General features: G+C 40.1%; 2 protein-coding genes across 3 annotated transcripts in view; one reads left to right on the top strand and one right to left on the bottom strand.

Annotated features, from left to right (window-relative positions):
* Positions 1–17,149, bottom strand: part of LOC135500025 (cardioacceleratory peptide receptor-like) — a 112,735-nt gene that overhangs the window by 72,227 nt on the left and 23,359 nt on the right. The gene's annotated exons all lie outside the window — the stretch shown is intronic.
* Positions 1–17,149, top strand: part of LOC135499435 (neuronal acetylcholine receptor subunit alpha-7-like) — a 43,806-nt gene that overhangs the window by 14,252 nt on the left and 12,405 nt on the right. The gene's annotated exons all lie outside the window — the stretch shown is intronic.

The following is a 17,149-nucleotide window of genomic DNA, read 5'->3' on the forward strand; positions in this document are numbered from 1 at the left end:
TCGCAAATAAACTGCCTATTGCGGTGAATGACACTTATCCAAGACTTCGCCCTGATACATCATTTGCATCTCCACTGGAATACAATATGATACCCTCCCACTCCCAATCGTTACCACAATCTCACGCCATAGATTTTGAACCAATATATCGAACAAATACCACCACTAAAGAACCAACAGAACACATAGATCAGCATGACGGTTAGTAATGCAATAAAACAATTTGTCGACGCCGCAGTATTCATCCTATGTTTTCCCCTCGGCGCACGCCCATCAGAAGGATTACATCTGAACTCAGGTTCCATTATTTCTCAACCTGTGCGATATCTTACCGCGATCGATCCAAGCCTGCCTTGCGTTAATAGCCTATTCGCCTGCGGCATGAAAAATGGAGTTTGTTCTGTAAGGCGACCGTTAAATTGTTATGGTTTGGAAGACTAGGGTTGTTCGGGGAATTGTTTGTTGTTGATGAGTGGTATTTTTTCATGAAAAGATGTTATGCGACGATTCGAGTGAGACCAATCACACGTCGTTTGTATGTACACATCTTCAAGGTCAAAGGGGTATTCACGTTATTGATGTATTCGCTTTTTCGATATAAAGGTCACAACTTCTGCGAAAGAACACAAAAGGAAAGTAGTTTGTTCATAAAGGTTAATCCAACATAGCCCAGAAAATGTGTGTACGTCAGGGCAAACTGTTAACAAATAATCATGATCAGTGGTGAGGTTGAGTATTAAAGATCTTCTTCGTGGCCAATAACCTCAGTGGCTAAGAGTTATCGATAGCACTTGGGCTATCACAACCCTTCGCCGTGTCGATGACATAGCAAGGTGGGTGCAGTAGACATTTGGAGAGTTCTAATTTCCTGCAAACACATCTTACCAGCAACTGAATTAGAGTGACGGGACGCACTTCACTTTGATAGTTAACATTTGGCAGATTCTACCGAAGTTGTATGTACTTGAGTAAACTGTCAATTTCATTTCGTGATGCTTCATTAACTTTATAATGTAATACGTACAAAAGTAATTTCATTTTAAGTGTGATTAAACTTTAGAATCTATTCGCCTCCATGCACCTCCTCGATGTAGCAGGTGTTGTGAGGTGGATTTGGACATGTCTAGGAAATTCAACAGTTACAGTCGGTTTTGGTGAGATATTCGTTGCAGTTTGAAATCAGTGTGTGTTCTTTAGTTTATGAAGTTCGGGTTCTGGGGGTTTCAAGATAGCAATCATATTGATCATAATGATAATGATAATACTAATGATACTATATGTACATGAATGAATATAAAAAAAGGAAATGAAGAGAAAAAAGAATAATGTGGAAACACGGGGAGTTGAACCCGTGACCACCAGACCGATAGTCCAGCATTCTAGCCGTCGAATCACAGAGGTTTTCATGTTAGAGTGGAGATTTTCTTCGCATGTAATAGCCAGACAATGGCGATATGAACCTTGTGTGAAAGAGAGCGAATTTTTATTTCACATACGCTTCAGATCACCATGATGATAAATTCGTTGAGAATGTTTTGTGTGGTTGCCACTTCGATGGCGGCCCTTTGCCAGCAATGAATCATAGTTTTTTTAAAATCAAACGTTACCTTGGCTGGTCCCCCCTCCTTTTTTGTAGAAATCCATGTTTTAATTACGTTGTGCCAGCTTATATAAGGTGAGGAATCTGTAAACACCTCTGCCAAGAAATTTGAAGGGAAAATTATCAATATAGCATTGGGCCCGGGCAATTATGGATTGACAGGGAGAACCGAGGATGAGACACCTTTTCTGTCCTATCCTGTAGGTGTCCTTATTTTAGGACGTCTGCTACGTAACATTTTTACACTGAAGTTGCCTGTGTACACTGCATACTTGTTTTTCCCTTGAGACCAGATCTCGACAAGCTTTTTTAAAGACCACACTTATTAGATAGCAGAAAAACCTTCACAAGTGTATCTTAACCAATCGAAAAGTTTTCTTATAAACATAACATTTTGTAAGAAACAGAAAATACTCCTCCTGCGAGCCACGACCCATACTTCTCTCGGGATTCGGTAATTGGGCGCAGGTGATAAGCCTCATTGACCAATGTAAAACACGGCTCAGGAAAACGTCTCACCGAGAACGATGATAAAAAACTAGAATGGCAAGAGATTGGCATTAGAGTGATAATAATGACAGATGTGTAATCGATAATGGCATTTTCTATAAGATTGTGCAAGCCTTGATGGAAGAGATTATTTTTCGATTTGGTTTCCATATTTCTTACACTGGTTTCTGATATGTTTTGAAGATTTATGAGCACTAGACCTGTTGAAAAATGAGCAAGGTCGTATTTTATCGAAATGGCCGATATCCGATAGAACGAGAGCAAATTCCTGTTGACGTCATAGTTTTTCTTCAGCGTTGTGTACCTTCTTCTTCGCGTTACAAGCTGGATAAAACATCTGTTAATGCGCCCTTGAAAGTTGGTCACGCGAATTGTTAAATATTGCTGTATCGGACTGTAGATTTCACAAATGGATATTTTGGAACTAGTCATCATTCGCTTTTTCAAACGTAGAAAACTTCCGTGTCTGAAAATCCTCATGCATTTTCAGCCAAGCAGGGTGTGTTTTAATTGACTCATCATGCTCACCGTCATCAGCTACTACACCAGCTCCTTGATTATCAGAAACGTGTACGTATCTGTTCAGAAATGTTTATACTAGCTCCGAATTTCAGACGAAAATAAATTCTATAGCGACAAAGATATAAAGAAATATCGAAAGTTTCGCTGGCAAAACATTATCATTATTTCAAGTAAAGAGATTATTCCTATCTCAGATAGAATCCTTTTCTCTCTTTGATCATCCTCGGTAATAAGGTGAGAGTGAGTGTCTTGTTTACAAGCAAGAGGCCAAAACTTCTTCCAATAATGCTATTTAAACTTAAACTTTGATGTCGAAACATACTGAAAGGCACCCAGGGTATAATGGAAATTGATTTCTTCGTAAACCAATCATTGATAGATACCTTCTGTCGTAGCGGAGTGGGACCGATGTAGTCGCCATGCGTAAATGAACAAGGTTGGTGGAAAATTAATGACTGAATTGAATTGATGGCCTTATTGATATTCAGTCTAAAACGGTGTTGTATAGATAAAAAAGACGTGGGAATTGGAAAATAGAATAAAATGAATAATAATTCCTCCCTTTTGAGCCGAAGACTAGCCTCATCCCCGAGAGCTTCAGTCTGTTATGATAACCACGTTTTGCTAAGCAATATTTATTTCCTTTTGATGTCAAAAAGTGGCCAGCACAAAAGTCGAAAGTGTATTTTCCATACTAAAAGAAAACGTTTTTCATCAAGGGATTTTAAATGATTATCATCCTTAACAGCAGTAACATGTTATACATTTTACACAATCTTTAGTCCCTGTGCCATGTATTCCACCTTGCCACGAATAAGGAGAAGTAATTTGTAATAATATAAGGCTACTTACATAACTTAGAAACAGGATCCTCAAGATAACAAGAGGCACACTATTCAGTACCAGGGTACTCTTCTACTGGCAAACCCATAGATAACAGTGCTGACAGCGTGTGACCTTTTGTTAATGAAACTCTACCCAAATGTCAAGCGCAAACGAAGACAAACGATTCACAGCGAAAGTTTGACTCAAATCAAATTGACTTAAGTTTTTCTCATTCATCTTCTAAACTAATTATCTTTATTGGTCTTAAGGGGAAGCCGGAGAAGCAGCATATGCGACATCATAACTGAGAAAGAACACGCTGAGGCTTGTGATATGAATGGGTTTTAGTTCAAGTTGTCATGTAACCGATTAAGAATCATAAAAATACCAAAATTATATAAGTAATACGATATAGCTTCAAGGACCCGAAAAAATAACATGCAGGGATTTGTTATAATGAGTTTTAGTTCAAGCGGTCTTTATCAATGATAATTTGCATCATAAAAATGCCAACGAAAATGTTACATGAATAGAATATCTACTTATCAATTCTATGGCATATGTATAAATTTGCTCTTTTTGACAATTTTCAGAAATCAACAAACCTAACAATATTCCTACCGACTCATTGATCGGCCTAGCGCATGTAATGTACGCTATCACATGCACTACTGACCAATTATGACTCTTTTTGCAGCCTGTTTCGAGCAGATGTGCCTGAATGAAAAACATCCATGTGACGCTGTTTCTGATTCGCCGATTCCTGTCAAAATATCAGTCGTCATGCTCCACTGACCAATCGAGACTTGTGTTACAACGCAGTCGGCGTTAGGAGTTGTTCTTCCATTGTATTGCACCCGGGTATTTTCAGTGTTGTGTACAAACGGGCTTTTTTCGCTTGAGTGATGAATATGCCCGATTCGCATTGACTGGTGTCGTGTCATGCATCGAGGCAGAATCATAATCAATGATAGAACAACTTCTTGAGATAGTGACGGAATTATGATTTCTTTATGATGTTCAGGTGGGTGTGAGTAATGGAGGGATTGGATTGTGATCGACGTAGCATCATAGTGGTATTTCATGTTTTGAGCAACAATAAAAAGAGCCACATTCTCTCTGATGAAAACTGTCCCGCCCGTTAGAAATGTCGTATAGGAAAGCGGCATAACCGTGATGGTAAACCAAGTAGTAACAGTAGAGCCATACCTTTATAGTGCACAGCTGAGTTAATCTAACACTAACAGATAAGACAGGTGACAGTTTATCTGACTAAATGGAGTTCTTTTTAACGTTCCTGAGGTGAATTAATGTTTAAAAAAAATGTTTTGGCAATTGGATACAATGTAGTTCTTAAGAACATGAAATGGGAAGACTGTTGGACGAGATTGTGTTGGTTCTAGCATTGAACGTATTCCATTGTAAAATTTTCAAACATATCTATATGGCATTGGACGGTTTAATATGTTTCTGCGAAGTCCTTAAAGACTTATAGTGGGGTTGGTATACTGAATCCGAAACCTTAGCAGAAACTGGGAAGGATGACGTAGATTTGATACGGCAGGGTTCTCACTGTACCGAGTTGCAACATCATTTGCGGCCACTAAGATTATTTTTAGATACAGTGGTACTCATCAAGATGCACCTTCACACAATTATTGGACAGTGACCTTGGGAGAGTATTTGATTTGGTTATTCGGAAGGCAGCAGATCCAATCAGTGTGGCAATTTTATAAGGTCGACACGTGCTAAGGAATGGAAAATTAAGCCCTCGATATTTTGCTGCGTGTCTTGCAAGTTAATAGAAAAGTGAAAGTTCTGTTCTGGTTTACAAGCCATTTATTGACTTTCGAGATATGGAAACCTTTTTATTCAATTAATTTGCTTTTCACACACGGTTTTATCATTCTGTTAACCCTCAAATTTTCGTATGTCTTACTTTTGCGTTCACAGAAAGAAGTTTACAGATCATCGCTGAAATATATGGCCGCGAAAAGAAAATCGCTCTGAAGGAATGGACTTAAAATAGCCTTTTTGCTTGCCTGAAGGTAGCCGAATTGAAATGAAGAAGTTCTTAAGCGAGTTTTTGTCTCGTTCCGCCTTTTTGAGTTCACTGATACCCTTTACGTCCGTGTCTTGATCTCACTGCTTACGGCCCACCTTCGCTGCCTATACCATGATAAAGTATAATCACTTCTCCAGCAGAGCATCAGCTCATTGTCTAACGGATTCCGGGCACTCCCGCTGCTTCAGCCTGTTCATTCAATCGGCGACTGCTTCCGACGTCACAAGTACAGTTAGTCAAAAAAGGCAAGAATGTCAACGACATCGGTTACCATGGAACTCAGCAAGACACTCTTTACTTTCAAAAAAGAAAGCGAGGTTATTGCCAATTACCCTAAAGGACCGCAGTAGGGAATTTGAATAATAAGCCATATATAAAAACGCGATATTATACAATCGATGTTAAGTGCATTACACTTCAATCTGCACTTCTAAAAAACGTTCAAAATCTACAAGGAGCGAAAGTAATTTTCGTGCCTTTTTGCAAAAATCGTTTGATTCAATTTTCTACCTGCGCGCTTTTCTTATTACCCGATGCAGCAGGGAGTTGGGTCGTTTATCATTCTTTAGTAGAGACGAGGTCACCTGATAGTGTCTTGGTAGTTCTATTAAGCGCCTCCGGTTGCAACGTGGAGCTTCATACAGTTTGGTCAGCTACTAAACCAATTCCACGCTCAATCTGTGGTGAAATAAGTTGAGGAGAAATCTGATACATTAAAAACAAATATCTCTCGAGAGGAAGACAGTCCGCAGAGAGTGATGTATTTTCTCTTTCGACGAAAACTTACAATATAGTTTATTGTGTTGTATCAATTCGAATCATGTTGAAAGTAGGCCAATGCCGTAAAACAGCAGATCTACTGTACACTATTCTTTATTCAAACACGAACGCCAGGTAAACATGACGAGTCAAACGGGCTGCCTTATGATAGCAACTAAGAAGGGAAAGAAAACGACACTTCATTAATTGGCTGGGACGCCGACGGCTGCTTGCCACTTCCAGTATGAAAGTTTTCTGCATGCAAGATCGATTGACAATTACCTGGAGTCAGCAAGATCTCGACTCTTTTTAGCGAACGCAAACGACGGGCATGCAAGGGAAAACTATTATCGTTCATCACATGTAGCGTGTCATTACGTAAAATGGACGACATTCTTTTCCTTTTTATGAAATAGTCTCATGTTAGCCATCGCCAGCAAATTTAACTGCGGAACAACATCATTTGCTACTTAATATAACGGCAGGTGTATTGTCTTGTGACTCCGATAGCACCCCCAGCGGATAATATCAAGTGATTCTTATCTTGTCAGAGTAAAATTACATTCTCATCTTAGCCCAGCTTCATCTGGCACTAAATGAACGGAATTTCGTAACATGTCAGATCAAGATCACCCTGAGATTTGTGATCTTTCAAACTGAAAGTGTATGTAGATGGTCGAAATGAAAAAAGGTACCCATTCAGTGTTACCAGCTCAAACTATATGCTGTACACTCCCATAACTTCCAGCGTAAAAACGTTGCAATATAAACTATGAATGCTCAAGTAGCTGTTGGTTTCTTGGTCACGTGACCGTTGCAACTAATAAGAGCACCATTGAAGTTTTCACCGAGGGAGAGGAGGGGTAGGGCCGCTGACCTCACGACCTGGTTATACATGCTAATTAAAGTGCTTTGGAAGTGGTTGTTGTAATTTCTCTTGACTCACAATCGATCTCATATGCACGTTTGTTGTAGCCGATTTCAGACATGCAAGCAGACGAGAACTTCCGCTGAGGGAAAATGATAAATCTGTTTGTCAGACGATTCATGGCGGTAGAGATGAATGAATACCAATTGACCAGATAACGACGTAGGTTGTCTGTCGATATTTGGAAGTATTCGACGAGCCACATCAATTGCAGTCGTAGTTGACCAGCAGCACCTTATTTTCTGGTAATTTATTCATTAAGAAAACCACACAAATCTTGTTGTAATCCAAGTGAAAAGCATTCTGACTTTCCATAGGCGAACTATACCAACAGTCGATCACAACGTCAGGAGCAAGTGGCGTACTATCATCTTTTTAGGTCGCCCTCCAGAAAAAAGCTTACATGTTGCATCATTCTTGATTCAGCCTTAACCATGTCCATAGTGAAATATGCAGATTGGAGGGGAAACATTTTAGCGTGAATTACATGAACCTGTATATTTCCCGCAGACCTGCCATTCTGGTAGGGTTGAGTAAATTAGGGCGTTGTCAGTTGAGTAATATCTCGGGCGCCGGGCTCATGACCAGAATGTCATTGGTTCGACACACGTTAGAATCGTAAATCTGATTCAGTTTCCATGAGCAATACACTATATTCTGCATTAGCTTATAGCGACACACTGAGAAGACCGTTGAGAGAGAATAAAAGGAGCAAAAACAAAATACCAGAAGAAATGTAGACAATGTAGACAAGTGTGCTTAACATAACACAGCGGCAGTTTGAAACTCATTACCTTTCTTTCGTTCCTTTAACGAGCCCCGCATGTGTCTGCTTAGCACCTCAAACCATCATTTGATCGTCTCTAAAAACCCAGGGGTGCTAAACTTCTCACTTTATGATTTGTAGTTTCCTACCAGCAACATAGGTTCTATTGTGAATACTGTTCAAAAATACATCCCATGGCAACAGCGCTAAATGCCACTGACGTTTTCCTACAAAAGTAAGATATACAAATGCCCTTAGCTTATGATGACAACATAAAATGTTGATTAAGAATCTAATAAGAGTCCCATAGTGATTTTCGACGTGAATACCAGCTTTTCGACTCAACTAAAAAATGATTTTTTTTTCCTTCTGATGAAAACAATAAAAACCAAAACTTTTAAAACGCCTCATGCATTTACAGTTCAATATTCATTTAACATCTTGTTTGTTAATACATGTACCAAGGACATCAAAGTCAGAATTTCATAATCACCCTGATGTCGAAGCGAATCCCAAGATTAGAAAAGACAGATGCATAATACAGATAGTTAATCTACCTGACGATAGGTAATTGGCTCAGTTAACTATCCCCAGGCTTTTAGAGGATATCGATGCACAAAGTTCAAAGACACGTTCCAATTTTTATTGGTTTGTTTTATCTGCATATCGTATTTGATATCATTTTATCAATACTTTTTATGTTTTATTTGACTAGTTAACTTTGGGTAATGGATGTAATTTTGGGTTTATACTTATTTATTGCTTTTTGGCTACCTTGCTTTGTTGTTGTCTTTTCATCTCTTCAGACCTTCAAATAATCAATTAACGGAGTTTCTAATCTCTAATAATTAAGCGATGGCCACGTTAAAGAAATTCAGCAGATTTTGCATTAGGTTCTACAGTATAGGTGCATTTAGTACGAGTTCTGAATGAACGAAGGAACATCACTGGTTTACAGTCGACAATTAAAGACAAAACTATTTCATTCGTACACGATTTTACACATGCATAACTAATCGTAGTGATTACTTTTGCAGTTGTTCAGGTAGGCAGCAGGGGTAACAGCGTATAATGTAATCACCCATCACCCCTTCGATTTGCCAGAATAACTGCGAATACAACAACTAAAACTAGTTATGCATGAGCGATATCGTGTACAAAGAAAGTGATATTGTTTTTATTTGACACCGTGTAGTTGCTCAAGTTGTGGCTCGTTTGTGCACAATAGGCACTAAGGTATGAAGTAAGAAGTATGTAGTACTTTATTGACGACGAAGGTGATTTACAAGTGTCGCTTTTTAGCTCACCTCTTAGCAGAGGTGAGCTTATCCCATACCGTGGCGTCTGTCGTCCGTCGTCGTCGTCGTCGTCGTCGTCGTCGTCGTCGTCGTCGTCGTCGTCGTCGTCGTCGTCGTCGTCGTCGTCGTCGTCGTCGTCGTCGTCGTCGTCGTCCGTCGTCGTCCGTCGTCCGTTAGCAGGGCACGTTTCGTAACTGTTAGAGCTATTGAGTTGAAACTTGGGACACATGTACCCTTATGTAATGACACCTTGGAGACCATGTTTCGGTTCGATTCGTTTCATGGTTTGGCCACCAGGGGGCCAAACGTTAAAAGTGAAAATATGCAATATCTCCCTTAATAGTAGTCGGGAAATTTTGAAAAAAATATGGTAGGTACTTCTAGCAAAGGTGCATCATATATCCTCCGGGTTTTTGATTTGACCTCCTTTTCAAGGTCACAGAGGTCAAATGGTGTAAATTGGCCGTTGGGATGTAACGATGGCACGTTTCTAAACTGCAATGACTATTGATACCAAATTTGGTACACATTTACCCCTTAGTCAGGTGATCTCAGGGACCGAAGTTTGGTCCAATATGATTCACCACTTGACCACCAGGGGGCAAAATCCAAAAACCTTAAAAATGTGATTATTCCTTAACTTCTTGCCCGATTGCCACCAATTTGATAACATGGGTACATCTAACCACCATACAGTATATGTCACACAGGTTTTTAATTTGACCTTCTTGTCAAGGTCACAGAGGTCAAATGGCGTAAATTCGCCGTCAGGCGGTAACTATGGCACGTTTCTTAACTACAATGACTATTGATCACAAATTAATTACACATGTACCCCTTGGTCAGGTGATCTCAGGTACCGAAGTTTGGTGCAATCTGATTTGCCGTTTGGCCTCCAGGGAGGGGGCCAAATCCTAAATTCTTGAAAATGCCATTATTCCTAGTAATGACTTGCCTGATTGGCACCAATTTTATATCATAGGTACATCTAATTCTAACAACCATTCAATGTGTCACCCGGGTCTTCTTTGATTTGACCTACTTTTCAAGGTCACAGAGGTCGAATGTACTGTAAATTGGCCATTTTGGGGAAATTGTAATTGCTCGGACCTACATCAAACCTAACACTACATGACACAATACCATGCTCTTTATCCATCTTTCCTCCACATGAGGTGAGCACAATGGCCCTGGCCATTTCATTTCATTTGATGACCAATGCATCAATGCTTCATCTGGCAGCTCCGCTTACAAACCGTATGCGTCACGATTTGTTTTCCAAATGGCTCCGTTATCAATGGTTATGGCTCACGGCATGTTCCACTCGATATCAATGCTCCAGAAAAGTCTGTTTCACGGTCACCCTGACAAAATCAGTGTGCTTGGTCAAGACATGTGCTGTAATTTGGAAAAATTAGGAGTCCGATATAACGTAGGTTGACCAGCACTCCCCAGGGCTCCTCAGATTGCTATATGCCGCGCAGGGGACTGTATTCGCAGTCTCTAAATTGCTGGTTGCAGGCCATATCACCTATTGGTGCGAGCATGCGAAAATTAAATTTACGAGACCACAAATTGGATATCAGTGTCCGCCAATTCCTGAGAAATTAGGGACATAACACTCACCATCATGACACCTATGAAATTGTGACAATCCCGTGATTGCGCTAAATTAGATGGAGTGGGTCATTTAGGCTACCAAGTGAGCGCAGTGCGGCTATGCCGGTGGGATGCCATGTTTGAGGAGCCGTTGACCAAACTGAAATAGATTTCTGTATTTCCCTTCGAAACGAAGTTAAAGTGAATATAGGAGGTTTAGTTTATTTCACCACGCTCTAACTTCGAACTTCAGAACGAGATAATTTCCACTGTGAGTTCTTTTGATAAACAACTCGCTCAGCTACGTTGTTTAAAATACTATTAAAAAAATTGTATAGTGCTTAGTTTACGTTTTCAGGGGTATCTCGTGTTTTTATTTAAAGACTATTGTGTATTTAGTTATTCTCGGTAGCGGATATGAGCTATATTATTTCAAAGTACGTGCGCGGATGTTATCAATTTCTAACTCCTTTGTGGTATTCTGAGCACGCCACCAGGGGATATAACCCCTTCTCACCAGACCGAGCCAGTAATAAAATGGCCTCAATAACTGCATTTGAACGGCAGTACCTTCTGAACCATTTCCTCCTGGGATATAGCCAAGCAAAGCCTACGCTCAAGTCTGTTTTTTTTCGTGATAAAGAGGGATCGCAGGTGATTACTTCTGATGCCTGCCAGGCTGCTGTCTCATATACCAGGCTAATAGTAGTCTATCCTGTCGCCTACCCAAAAAAATCTCGTTTTTTTCAACTACAGCAATATTGTCCCCCCACACCTTTCGTTGTCGTTATATATATATACACCATTATACGTGACTATTATCTTAGTATTTCGTCATGTATCCCCAGAAAAACTCCGGCTATTTTTTGCTACATGAAAACGAGGGGGAATTTACTGGACCAATATCTATTTTCTGTCCATTTGGAACACTATCGGGTTTATAAAAACGTCCGTTCGCCGCAATTGACGAAAAGCTTACGTTTTTTGAGAGAAAATGAGTAATGATGTTGGACATTATCTGGGGCGATACGTTTTCGGATAATACGGTGAATACATGGAATTTTGAATAAAAAAGGACAACCTACAACCTGTATCCACAACGCTAACACGTATCCGATCTATAGTTAAGGCAGATGTGTGTGTTATTCGTGGTATCAGTCTTTTGATAGAAAGAGGGTCAAAATAGATGTCAAGTATTGTTTATTTCTAAATGACAGCAACGGTAACATTTTAAAGTTGGAAGGAAAAATGCATTTTCACCCTTCACTTAAAACTAATAAGGCGAGTTTGACAACCTGCCACTTACGTTAGACCCCATATAGCTGCATATCTTGTTGCACTAATCAAAGAGACATTTCGATTAAAAAGTGTTGATTAAATTGGCGACTCCTGTAGTTTTTGCATGCTAGACTTAAAATAGGCAAATAAACAAAGAAATGCCCATCGCTAAATATTTGATACTCCTATTATAGAGCATGCCCAGGTGTGCAAGGGATAGTAGTCCTAGGGCTGATAGTCCGTGTAACAATAGCCCGCATTGCTAAATGTTTTGGTTAGGGTTAGCGGTACAATAGATCATGCTGCTTAATTGGTCAAATACAATGCTACTGGACTATGACTCCAGGGGGACTATATCCGCTGTCACACCGGTACTGCATAAAACGAGATTAAGGGCGGGTGGTTTGGGGTAGGTTTCCACTGAATGCCATTTCGCTTGAATTGCACAGGGCTTGAAACATCGCTCAGAAAAAGCTGTTGTTAGTTCGGTTTGGATGCGGTGATCAAGCATTAAATAGCAAAGCCGTGGCGCGGGCATTGTCGCAACCATACGCAGTTGCTTCAGAAGTTTACCCTCGGTCATGTGGGTAATGCGATGCGATTTTTTCATCCGAAAATAATAATATTTTGACTCGTAGGATCGATAATATTCATGATAGCGTTGGTCTTACCAAAGCAACAACTCAAATATCGTGTTCGTTTATAAGCAACACCCCCCCCCCCCCCCCCCCATAAACACGGGAACGTTTGCACAAACATTTGCAATTTGTCAGCCATACCCTTCCTGTAAGCAGACATACGCGCACTCTTCCTATTTCGTAGAATCTGCACTTAAACCTTTTATGTGCTGTGCATGCACAGGCAACGACTGCAATGATTAAGGAACGACGTCAAACGGCCCTGCGAAGTGATAATATTTCATGTGTACAACAAACAGTGCTTGATATCATTACATCCGAGGCGTTAGAAATTCTACCCTATTCTTAATTTAATCATGCTGCCAACGAATAATGCTTGCATAGTTTCTCCTAAATCAAGTTATGACCGAAGAATCTGCTTTACAAATTACATTATCCTTTCACTCTGTTTGAACAAAATCCTTTGGACAATATTAAGAATTGTCAATGATCTGATTGTTGACGCATTGCAAATGGTAGAGAGAAGTACATTGTATCTTACAAAAAAAAGAGCAAAGACATTTACATGTACAGTGAGAAGTTCGGCTTGTAGAGAGTTTCTGAGATCGTCACGTTTATGGAGAAAACTTCTTGACATCACTTATGTTTAGTAGGTATAACTGAAAGCCAAAGCTTGACTTTAAAGAACGAAATAACTTCAATTTATTATCAATTTCAAAAGCCGTCCCTGATTCCAGTAAATTTAACCACATATAGCCTTTTTTTAAAGGTATCAATAAGATTGACGAGATTGCTAGATTTATGAGCTGCAATCAAGCTGATCAGCTACTTTTATCAGGGAATCATTTGGAAAGGAAAGAAATCACAACAACTATTTTTTGACAGCGGTTCCTTTTATAGAAGAGGTGCAAATAGCTCGAATTAAGTGGCACCAACCGACGCTGCAACCTATCATCGAAAATCGTTCGAGGTCTGCAACAGAGAACTGTGCGGTCTCTTTCGTCAATACTCTATACTCACTATTATAAGGTTAATTTATTTAAGACACAATCAGGCATTGCACTGCATTGGTCTCGGCCACTATAGACGTATATCGCTTTGCTAATTGGTCGTAAGCGTGAAGCCATGTACTGGTTTCAGACCAATTTATTGATATTGAAATACCATGATAGCAACAAGAAATGAATACTTGCTACTGACGTTACAATATATGAGCTACGATTTTCCGTAAGAGGTGTGTAATTCCAGTTCTTGGGCTGAAAAGCGGAAAACACACAAAAGGCAACTATAAAATTATACCGTTGTTACGCTCCCTCTGCTCTAGTTAGTGCAGTGTATATAATTTTGCTATTGTTCCCGTATACATTTTGCGGGTTTCCGCTGGAATAGAACCAACAGTTATCAGGTTCAGTTGAGAATCATATCGACATGGAAGAAATGCTTATAACCGAAGTTACACTTCATTGTAATGTTCTCGGTTTGTGGCCATAACATGTCTCTATTATCACGGTATATGCCTCGATTGGTCGCTGGATGGAAGTGGTGTATCAGGTTGGAGATCAAAATACTCGATTAGCTCTATCTTGTAACGTGCTTTAAGATCGCACAGCCCTTCAGTCGTACTCTCTACTATTATGAGGATGTCAGGACTTGGTGAAGCGAGATGGTTTTGCTCAGGTACACCAATGATGAAAGATACATTATGTAATTCGATTTCCTGGTCACTGGTATATGGTTAACCTTGTCTCAGACATGTCTGATGACCTAAAGTCGTCACTGTCATGCCCATCACCTGGCAAGATGAAACTAAGCCACCGTGAAGGTGTCGTATCTCAGTTATATAAACTTTCTATTCTATCGGTAAACATCGTACATGGGCTGCTGGATTGGACAGGTATCAAGTTCTGGATCGAAAGTCACGGCTCTTTATTGTCACTGGGAGCACTTGAAGGTTTACTAATTACATAATTAATGCGAAAAAATATTTTCATCTTATTTCGTAATAACTGATAAAGGTGTATATCAATGATAGTGTACTGCATGGCAGTGCTAGAGGCCACCGATGCATAGTGGACAGGGGTATCATTCTCTGCCCCAGTAAGTTCCATGCTATGCTTGTCCTTTAACTGCGGCCACTGTGAATAAGTACCACTGGCCCGTTCTCCTACCAGGCACGAAAGTACAGAAAGCTTACTCTCCCAGAGAAGCCTCCATACTTCCCGATATAATTCTGTTGCATTTTGCCTGTACAAACATAAACTCGGTGACCCTTAGAAAAGACACCGGTGGTTGAAAAAACCCCGCTCCTAGGCATAATTGGAGTGATATTTTGAGCAGTAATCCCTTAGCGCTCATGTAGACAGACCTGAACTTGTCCGCCAAAGGCAAGATAGCCACATTTTTATCGACATGTCAACCTCCATTACTGGACAGAAAGCCATAGGCATATACTGTACATTGTCCATTTCCGATGCCTGATGATGAAGCAATAATCCTTACAATTAGCTCCCGGGCCCTTATCCAAATGGAGAAAAGTGTGTCAATGCATAACATGATACGGCCTCTTGATTCAGTAGTGTATATATTTTGCTTATCAGTTGGCATATATCTTCAACGAATAATTCAGCATCTTCCTTATACATTGGAACCGTTTTTAGCGGACACTTCTGTGTAGCTGCTCACTGCCTTCGATCTAAAAGAAGATCAAAGAAGGCTGATCCCGCACGACTGACAACACCAAAAGGGAAAAGACGTTTGAAATAACGTTTGATGCGATAAATGAAACCGGACAGCTGGAAGCATGCGCGTGGCATTTGGTGTATTGAGTTTTATTTTCTTTCAATCTTCTTCTAATGAAAAGCCAACCGACCCTTCTTAGTTTTACCGCAAGTACTATCACAGGTTAGCAAAACATGGCTACCATAGGCTAGAAATTGTTGACATCACATTTTGAATATCAAATCTAGCTTAGTTGCCGCGCATAAGATCGAATAAATTGCAACCTGTGATTGTAATTGGTGTATCGCCGTTATCTGGCTATGGCCGTGTTCACTATCTGCTGAATTCAATTACCCGCCTGGTTAGGTCTGTCGAAGATCGCAGCCGCACTGATCATATCATCAACTACCAGAAGTCATATGGAGTTCCTATCACGCTTCATATCATTGGCTTAAATGACAGTATTATCATGATTACTGGATTGCTTACGACCTCTTGTTTTTCGTATACATACATGTGTATAAGGGTGTATGTCTCTTAAGGAATGCATTACACCATAATCATAAGCCCCAGATGAACTTTCTTATATGTGTTATTATCGTTCCTCTTTCCGGCGGTATGTAGCGTTGTCAACTGCATGATTGCTCTAATGAACTTTGTGTAAAACATTTAAGAGTTGATTAACTCCTCAGAATCAAGGAAATAATTCACCTCGTATTTATTGTATGGATAACTTGCTCAGTGGGTTCACTCCCAGCTGTGAGATGTAGCCTTGAATCGCTTCCTGGAAAAATTGATGGGTCTATTATGTACATACATGTATATCCCTAATATTTCGTTATCATATTTTCATTCTCCTCTTCGCCGGATATAGTTATTTTCTGAAATTTTGCTATGAACCTCCTTTTGTGAACCATCCACATCAGTACCCCTCATCAGATGTCAAAGTACGCCGACAGTGGCCATACATATACATGTACAACCTCTGAAGCCTGATGTGGCTTAACATCTCAAACGTCGCATAGTACTTCTGCGTGCTCCGATACTTTCTTGCTCCTCATTTTTATGGTTCTTATCGCATAAGCCCTCTAGTTTATTGACTTGTGTCACAGTGCCCGACACTCTTGGCTGGGTATATAGTTCATCAAGGAAGGAGTACATCACAATCCTGACGGGTTATTATCAACGGAGACTTTGAGAAAGCGCGGCGTGCTCCGCTGGAATCCAATCAGAACATATTAGACAGGACGAGTGTCTTTGAAATGCCATTACCTGTTGCCAATTAGTGATACGCCTAGGAGAATCGAAAGACGAAACCCAGGGGGCTTCAATTTGTGTGGGGATGATGTCCCTCTACGTCGCCTCTCATTTCCTCTTGCGGAATTTCGCTGTTGTTTTGCATCGGTTCGTCAGTCGTCATTCGAAGCAGCAAATGTTGGCTGATTCATGCTGTTTTATGAATTCTGTCTAATTTTGATACGAATTTTAATTAGTTGGTAGGTCTACCAACATCGATAATAAACCTCGTCGGCCGATCGTGTAATGTCAAAATTTTGTTTTCCCTGCGGGCAGTATTTACGAGCAGGTGGAACTGTTGCCATCACCCCCATAAAAAGATATATTCGAAGAGGAGAGAACGTTTT

Source organism: Lineus longissimus, chromosome 15 (assembly GCF_910592395.1).
Source record: "Lineus longissimus chromosome 15, tnLinLong1.2, whole genome shotgun sequence".
Classification (NCBI taxonomy): Eukaryota; Metazoa; Nemertea; class Pilidiophora; order Heteronemertea; family Lineidae; genus Lineus; species Lineus longissimus.